Source organism: Lycium barbarum, chromosome 3, assembly GCF_019175385.1.
Source record: "Lycium barbarum isolate Lr01 chromosome 3, ASM1917538v2, whole genome shotgun sequence".
NCBI lineage: Eukaryota > Viridiplantae > Streptophyta > Magnoliopsida > Solanales > Solanaceae > Lycium > Lycium barbarum.
The window spans coordinates 36,338,950-36,347,809 of record NC_083339.1 but is presented as its reverse complement, the minus strand read 5'-3'; the positions used below and the strand labels follow the sequence as shown (position 1 = coordinate 36,347,809).

At 37.5% G+C, this 8,860-nt stretch overlaps 1 long non-coding RNA gene across 1 annotated transcript; it reads left to right on the top strand.

Annotated features, from left to right (window-relative positions):
- Positions 1-284: 284 nt before the first annotated feature.
- Positions 285-2,075, top strand: LOC132633849 (uncharacterized). Its single transcript, XR_009579870.1, has 2 exons — positions 285-680; positions 1,751-2,075. It is a non-coding gene; the product is annotated as an uncharacterized LOC132633849 (long non-coding RNA).
- Positions 2,076-8,860: the final 6,785 nt, after the last annotated feature.

Below are 8,860 nucleotides of genomic sequence, written 5' to 3'. Positions count from 1 at the left end.
ATACATATATGAGTTGAATTTTATGTTGCATTCTAGTTGTGGTTATGATGGAAATTATATTGGGAATGAAAGTTGAATGAATTTTGGTTGAAGTTGGAATGTAGATGATTATGTCACTTTAGAATAATTTTGTGATATTATGGAAATGAAGTTGTTAAGATGTGAATTATGATTATGGTTGATGAATTTGGAAGTTGGAAACTTGTTATGAAGTTGTATGCCAAAGATTTGATGTTTTGCATAAGTTATGATTTTGGCGGAAGATTGTATATCATGTATATCGAGTGTATATCTTAAGGAAAACGATATGAAATGTTTCTAGAACTATATGGTGATGATCATGATGGTTGTTGAATATGAAATTATTGATCTTAGTTGAAAGTTGGGTTGAATTGAAGATTATGTCAACTTGTGAGAAAAATGGCTAGTTGAAGGATATTTGTGTTTTAATGTTCATTGTTGATATTGTTGTTGTCGTTTGGGTTGTTGTTGATGATTTATAGCCGAGTTGAATTCTCGGGGTGTCATATGTATAGGGGAAGTGCTGCCGAAATTTCGGTAGCCAAATATGCTTAAAGTTGAAATAATGGCATTAATAATTCACAATTGGTAAACTTGACCAATTGCAGTTTTTCGACGAAACGGGAAGTGAGTTTGGAAAGGCTTAAGGAGCGCGAAAGGTATGTAAAGCAACCCCAATTCTTCCCTTGGCATGCCCCTAGTGTGTTAGGGTCGGATCCGGGCCTCGAAGGACCTCTTGGCCCTCGGAATCCGCAAGACAAAATTTCAGTTTTTCCTTCAGTAGAATTGAACCATTTTGATACGCTTTTTTTGAAATTATGCAATTTTGCTCTAAATTATTCAGAAAGTCATAGAATGTTTGTATAACCTTTTTAGGTGATACTATATGCTTAGAGGGCACAATTTGAGCCCGCCGCCTTGTTTGTCCCAAGGCGGGCCCGCTATTTACGGTTTTGCCCCTAATGTGTTAAAGCTTCCTTTTTAAGCGATTTTTGAAAGAAATGTTTTAATTACCCAACTAATCGCTTAACGAATATTATTTTAAATATTCTGTTAAATATTATAAATTATTTTGACACTCGGAATGACTTCGGGAAAGTTATACTTCTGTAATTTATTATGATATCCGAAATACATTTATTATGATTCCGTCCGACTCCATTGGATTGGTTTGTCTTTGATACGCTTCATCGAGTCTTTGAAAACATTTATGATATTTTTAAATTGCATTAGTCTCTCACTACTCCATTCGTGGATGTCCCAATGTTTCCCACACTGAGCCCGGGCCAGGATATGTTGTCCAGCATAATTTTCTGCATTGTTCGCCGCGTCCCGATGTGAGGGGGCAGGTATACGCGTACATGGGTCTGTGGAGTATGATGTGCCATGTCCGCCTATTCTGCTCTGATCTGTATGGCCATTTTGATATGACATTATATGATACGGGGCCACGCCCCTTTTTCTGATTCCTCTGTATAGTGGCACCAACTTCGGGAGGGTGGCCACATTCTGTCTGCCGAGTCCCGTGTCAGGGACCGGATATGATATGATATGACATATGTTTCTGTACGCATTCTGTCTGTTTTGGAAATATGCATTTGACACTCTGGATTCTGTACTCATTTTCTGTAACCATTATGATTTGACTTCTGTGATTCCGCTTTACATATTCAGTACATATTTCGTACTGACCCCCTTTCTTCGGGGACTGCGTTTTCATGCCGCGAAGGTACTGACGACAGGTTCGCTGATCCACACGTTTAGGATCCTATTTCTGCTATTTGGGGCGCTCTCTTCTACAGGGCCCATCTTTTGGTACAGTCTGTCACTGCTATCTGGATATGTACTTTGTTCAAGGTATGACGGGGCCCTGTCCCGTCTTATGATTATGATATGTTCTGTAGAGGTCTGTGGATACATCTGTGTGGGTTCTGTACATATGTTTGGGATATTCTGTTCTGTGATGGCCTTATCGGCCTATGTGTGCCAAGTCTGCTTTTCTGCTAAATTCTGTAGCGACCACTAATATTATTATTATATTATTATTCTGTTAATATGCTAATTTGGGGTATCGGGTACGTATAGGTGCCCAGCTCGGGCACTGGTCGCGGCCCACGGGGTTGGGTCGTGACAATAATGTTACAAGAGAGCCTTGGATACTTATCACCGGGATATAAGTGCTACCTAATCGAAAATTTGGAACGATTATAAGTCCTAAATAATTATTGATTGGAGTGAGTGGAATGTGACTTTGGATGAGTTGCTACATTGGTTAGATTATTCGATTACAGATTATCAGATGAGATTTTGTGCTATACATAGAAAGGTTCTCGTCACTTCGAGATTTTGTTAAGGTTTCGTACGTGGATAATCAAAGTTATAAATTATAAAGAAAAGACATGGGCATGGTACAGTATACCAACTGAGTTACCAGATGAATTTGAGATTGGAAATTGGGACATAGAGCAGAATACAAACGGATAATGGTATAAGTACACCCTGAAGGGGGGAAGCAGGTGAGAGCATTGCGAGCGTAAGATGGAAACAATTGACACTACAGTATATTTGATATGAATGCTCAAACTTCAAGTGAGATTCCGTGCTGAAACAAGTTGGTAAGATCTGAAAGCTAGCGATAAACGGATAGTAGTCAAGATGGTATTTGAGACAGTTCTGAGAATTATTTACAAAGATCTTGAATGATATGACATTAAAAGGTAGGTGCTTATGAAAAGAAAGAGCACGATAAGAGAATGGCAACGACTAATTTAAGCGATATTACGAAGGATAGCAATGCTATAGTAGAATTGAGGCTAAGATTTGGCAAGAAGTTGTCCGCTAATGATGTTGCGACTTATAAGTGGCAAAGGGGAGAGATAGAAGATTTATATGGTAGGATATGAGGAAGTCAAAGGGTAAATCAAGAAAGGGAAAGGAGTATGACGAGATAAGGCTACGAGCGAGATTTAGTACAGATGAAATACGTAAAGCAGAAGGAAGGACTACAACTAAGATTGGACATACTTTATACGAGTTGCATAAGAATAGTTATGCAACCTACGAATATTTGTATGCTAAGAATGAGACCAAGCGATTACTTGATAAGAAGAGTAAGGATTCAGTAATAACAATGCGGTTGCGATATTTGGGTACATCAAGGAAAAGTGTAAGATAGTTTGAACCAAAGCACCGAGAAAGAATTAGTACTGAGGGCAAAAGCCATAGTTGAGCCTCAATATCAATTGAAAGATATAAGAGAAGAATGTAAGGTCTTCTTAGAGACTAGTGAGACGACGCAAAGGTATTTCTCAGGCTGATTTGAGCACCTTCGCATATTCGGGTAAAGATTGCAACATAATGTGTGACAGAAAAACTAAGAGCAAAATTTGAGTAAAGGGGAAATAGAAGAGTTTGAATCAAAAATAAAGAAACGGCACGAGATAATATGCCTAAAATGTTACAAGTTGGATTAAGGGAAGTTATGAAATGGTTTAACCGAGACGATCAGAGCAAGCGGGTCACTGGTTACTGAGTGACGGTGAAGTTATATGTCAAATTAAGAAACATTCTTTCAGAATTTTACCAGTTAATAATAGATAGGTCACAGGGCAGCTATGTAAAGTTATAATATGAGGGAACTCTAACGCTACTTGATAGCCAACCCTAAAGGTCCTGATCAAGAGCTTAAAGCAAAGTGACAGTTAAAAACCTTTAAGGGAAAGTCGAAAGGTGACACATGATGCTGAAGCCTCCAGAATACGGACTGTAATAGTAGAGCAAGCAAGGTTATTGGAGTAAAATAATGTAACACCCTGGGAAATGACGTTTTATTCTGTGAAGGGTCTACAAGTTACCGGAGATATGAAATACTCCAAGAATTGTAAAGTCTAATGAATCGATGAGGGATGTCTGCGCGTTACAAGATCTTATTTAAAGATTATAAGGTAAAGTGAAGTGAACGATACATCATCTTAAGGGAATAACTATAGGAAAAGAAAGAGTCGAGTTATGATTAAGTGCACCATGAATACAAAACCGAATCAATCAGTGACAGTACAACTGAACATTATGCATACAAGAGAGATAGTAACATTTCAGCAGAAGCGCTCGCAATACAACTGACAACTGACTGCGAATAAGGACGAGAGTAAAGACGACGACGTGGAATTATTGCCTCGCGAGGCAAGAGAAAGAGGAAATATTACCGGAATGGTTACTTAGAGACCTGAAATACGTTATAGTGAATTAAAGGGAATCGACCAATGAAAGAGGCATGTGAAGGGCATAATTAAATAAGAGAACACTTGAGAAAGTATTGGGAGTTCAGGACCAATTTAACATTCGCGGACGAATGTTCTAAAGGGGGGAAGGATGTTATATCCCGTCTTTTTGTACGTCGAATTATTCGTAAGCTAATCGACATAAGTTTAAGGATAAGATTATTTTGGGATATGAGACCGGGGCTTCTAATTCCCGATTTTATTATTGCTTGGTTTACTAATTAACTATAATTAGTGTAGAAATATTATTGGATATTAGAAAACTAATTAACCATAATTATGTTATTAAGTAGGGATTAGTGATTAATTAAGATTAATTAAGTTAATTATGTTTGGAGTGGGCCCCACCCGTAATTAATAAAATAAAAAAAAATAAAAAAAAACAAATAAAATATAATCAAAGGATGAGTCACTATGATGGACACGTGTAGGATTAGTAGGATACATATAAGTAGCAAGTTGATGACTAGAATTAGGCATTTTAGCACATTGTCATCTTCATTGTAATTTATTTATTTTTAAAGGAGAAAACATGAGCAGCCATGGCTGTTGGCTCACGGCCAGCAGTGGTTTAAAAAAAAATATTTTTCTTGCTTAGATTAGATTCTAAGGTAATTTGCAAGTCCAAGGAGGTGATAGCAACATTGGGTATTGAATTGAGGAAAAAGAAATGGTGCAATTAGTGCAAGTGAGTATAGAATTTGCTCCGATTAAATTAAGGTAAGATTTTCTCATTTTATGGTATAATTGGATTAATGGTGTTGTAATGGAAGGATTAAAATTGGATTAGATGAAATTGGAAGTAAGAAATTGCATGAATTCGTTGATATTAGGAATTGTAGTTGTTACATGGAATTGTTGAGTTGAAAAGATTAAAAGTGTGGTTTATGTCATATGTTGTTGTTTGTGTTGTTGCCATGTTGTCGTTGATATGGCTTCTAAATTTGGAAGGAAGAAGTGTATAACGTATCGTATATAAAGCGTATGTTGGTCTGTTTGGCGTATGATCTTAAATGTTAATGATTTGGATTGGAAAAGGATTGAGAAAGGTTATTGGATTGTTTGAGTTGTTTATGGGCTGAATTGTAAGGATTTGATATGCATATTTCTATTGCCGTCGTTGTTGGTATTGCTGTGATAACAGAAAGTTAATTGGAAGTTCGGGTTAGGCAAGTCATATAGGGGAAATGCTGCCCGATTTCCATTAAGTTCTTAACTAATAGAAATCCTAATCAAGAAAGTATGAATTGAAGAATGATTCCTGTAGGTAATTGGTTGCAGATTTATAAGCTAGAAAGTATAGTTTACTAACGGTAGCGTTACTTTCATATCGAATAGGCTAAAGGGGCGGCGAAGCGAACTTGACTACGGTTAACCTATAACAGGTATGTAAAGTTAACCCTTCTTTCTTTTTGGCATGATCTTTATAAATAGACGACATATATATGACTCCAAAGAAGCTCCTATTCTTAGAGCCACTAGGATGGCTAATGTTCTTGATTCCCAGAACTTATTTTATTATGTCTTGATACGTATCTATGATTTCTGAAGTTCTAATTGATATGTTCCACAGTGACATTCGAAGGGTACTGGATATGATTATTGTCTTGATTTGCAAATGATAGTCCATTTTGATTATTCTATCGAGTCTCAGATATGATTTAATTTGAATATAGTTGCTCACTACTCTGCTCGTGCATGCCTCAATATATCTTTCACCGAGTCCCGGGACGGGTATGTTATCGTGCACTGTTTCACTGCATTGTTCACCGAGTCCCTCACTAGAGGGCCGGGTACGGTATATATATATATATATACATGATGATATGATGATATGTTTATGGCGGCCAGAATGGTATATGATGACTTTATTCACCGAGTCCCATAATTGGCCGGGTATAATATATGTTATTGACATGCATGATTTATGTTTCAAAAGGCAAGTGTTTTGGTATTCTGGATGTTATACTTGTCTCTTGTGCTCCTTATTTCAGTTATGATCCTCTTTACTGTATTTCATGCTTTACATACTCAGTACATATCTCGTACTGACCCCCTTTCTTCGGGGGGGGGGGGGGCTACGTTTCGTGCCCGCAGGTACAGATAGTCGGTTTGGTGACCCTTCAGCATAGGACTTCTATTCAACTGTCTTGGAGAGCTCTGTTGTTCCGGAGCCTAGAGTTTCGATACAGATCTTATGATGTATATATATGTTTATCCAGGGGTACGGCGGGACCCTGTCCCGTCATAATGCACTATCGACACTCTTAGAGGTCTGTAGACATAGGTGTGGGTTGTGTATAAGTTTGTTCAGCTGTGTCTATATGATATGTTATGGATATATCGATATGTAGTGGCAGCCTTGTCGGCTTGCGTATCATTTTATGATTCAATTGGTTGTGACTCCTCAAGAGACAGTTTATCTGAATATAATTATATGATGACGTTATGAACCTTTGGAGTTCATTGGAAGTCCCCATATTGTTCATAGATTCAGTTTGATTATATTTGACAGGTACGTATATGAGTGTCCAGCTCGGGCACTAGTCATGGCCCACGGGGTGGGGTCGTGACATTAGCGGTGCTGCCCATTCCATATAGGTGCGGTGTAATATCATCAATATGTACTCGTCATAATGCATGCACATAAACTCAAAGATAGCTATACTTTATCGAGGTGACATAAGGTCGTGAACCCCCTATTCCATTATGGAACATTTATAAGCATTCTGCCTCACCTTGAAGGAAATAGTATATAAGGTGAGTGTATACAACAAATAACATCATTAACTTTGTAGGAACATCATATCATGAAATCTAGAATCTTTATACTTAACTCATCATCATCATTGTTGGGCTCGTAATGTATCTCTTATCTCATGTGGCTATTCATGGACATAAACTCTTAGCTTTCCGGGATGTAGAAGATTCATGGAGAAGAAGGAAAAATCATGCCATAGGATTCATGCCATAGAAAGAAAGGACTATCCTCACATACGTTTTTCATTTAACTAACTTATCGCTTGCTTGTTCTCCTTCAATGCCCACGTCTTTACCTTCAAGAGAATTCACATAACATTAGTTAATCGATTACTTAAACGTGCTTACTAAAGCTAAAGAAAATTGGGCAGAATTTCCTTTGTTTATACGACTTCCTCCATAATATATACCAACTCCCAAACATCCATAACAACATTCACCATATCGCAAGCAACAATCATCATTCGTCTATATGACCCACATTTCACCATTTCACTCCAATTTCTCCATAATCATGGTCATAGTTCATTATTGCATTTTCTCACATATAATACTTATTCCATATTCTAAATGTCATTCATAACATACTTACAATCACAACATATCGATAATCATGACTCAATCCAAGCCTTTACCCAACAATGACACTATTCCCACATTTATGACCCATTTTCTATATCTTTCTACAATCCAAGTGTTTTTAACTTTCAACACCTTAAACAACAAGGAATGATCATAAAAATCACCTTAGATAATGGAAGAATAAGCCTTGAGTGGGAATTCTCTTCTTGCACAAAAACCCTAGCTCACTTCCATTGGGATTTCTTGGCTTAGATGAACTTTGATAGGTTTTCTACACTTGATTTTGTGGATTTGATGTAGTTGATCATAGATTTCTCTTGGTTTCTGGTGGATGGAGAGTGGAGAGAATTCTAGAGGGTTCTTGAAGTGTGGAGGAGTGAAAATGAAATGAATTAATGAGAGAGGGTCCTTATATCAACATTTAAAATCTGTCCCGACGGGATTCTACGGACCAACATACGGTCCGTATAATTTATACTGACCGTATGTCTGGCCGTAGATCTGGTCCAGTGAGGTGTGCCATTCTGGGCTGATTATACGGCCAGACATAAGGCCAGTATAATTTATACGGCCAGTATGTTGGGCCGTATAATGCCCAGTTCTAATTATACTGGCCGTATGTCTGGCCGTATAATGCCCAGTTCGTCCAAACTCTTTCTCGTTGACTCGTTTGATCTCCAATCCTTGTGGAACCTTCTTGACACTTGATTAACACCTCATTAGCAATCAAAGGGACGTTATAACGCTTCTCCAAGACATCATTAAGTCATCACTAACTCGTTACTCATAATTCTTTCCGATACATAACGTATGCCTTACCTTCCTTGACAACTTTCTTCTCTTACTTCGAATGTCTTTGAAATCTCATTTAGAATCATCAAATGTTATTTCCTACTTATTGAAACATCGTGTACTTTGTTCCCCTCGTTAGTCTATCCACTGTGCATCAACGAAATTTTTTCCAAGGTGTAATACCCAAACACTAGAGTTTTATAAAGGATATATGAAGAGCTATATGAGTAGAACATGGAAAGTTGAGCAAGTCCTAAGAAGGACCCTTAAGCCAAATATGGGCATAAGCCCTACAAAAGGAAGATTTAAGGAAACATTTTCGGATGATCTGACATGGAGGGGCCAAAACGATATTATAGGTTTGTAATTTGGAAAAACACCAAGAATAAAAGTTATAGATAATTGAAAGAGATTTCTAACCATAG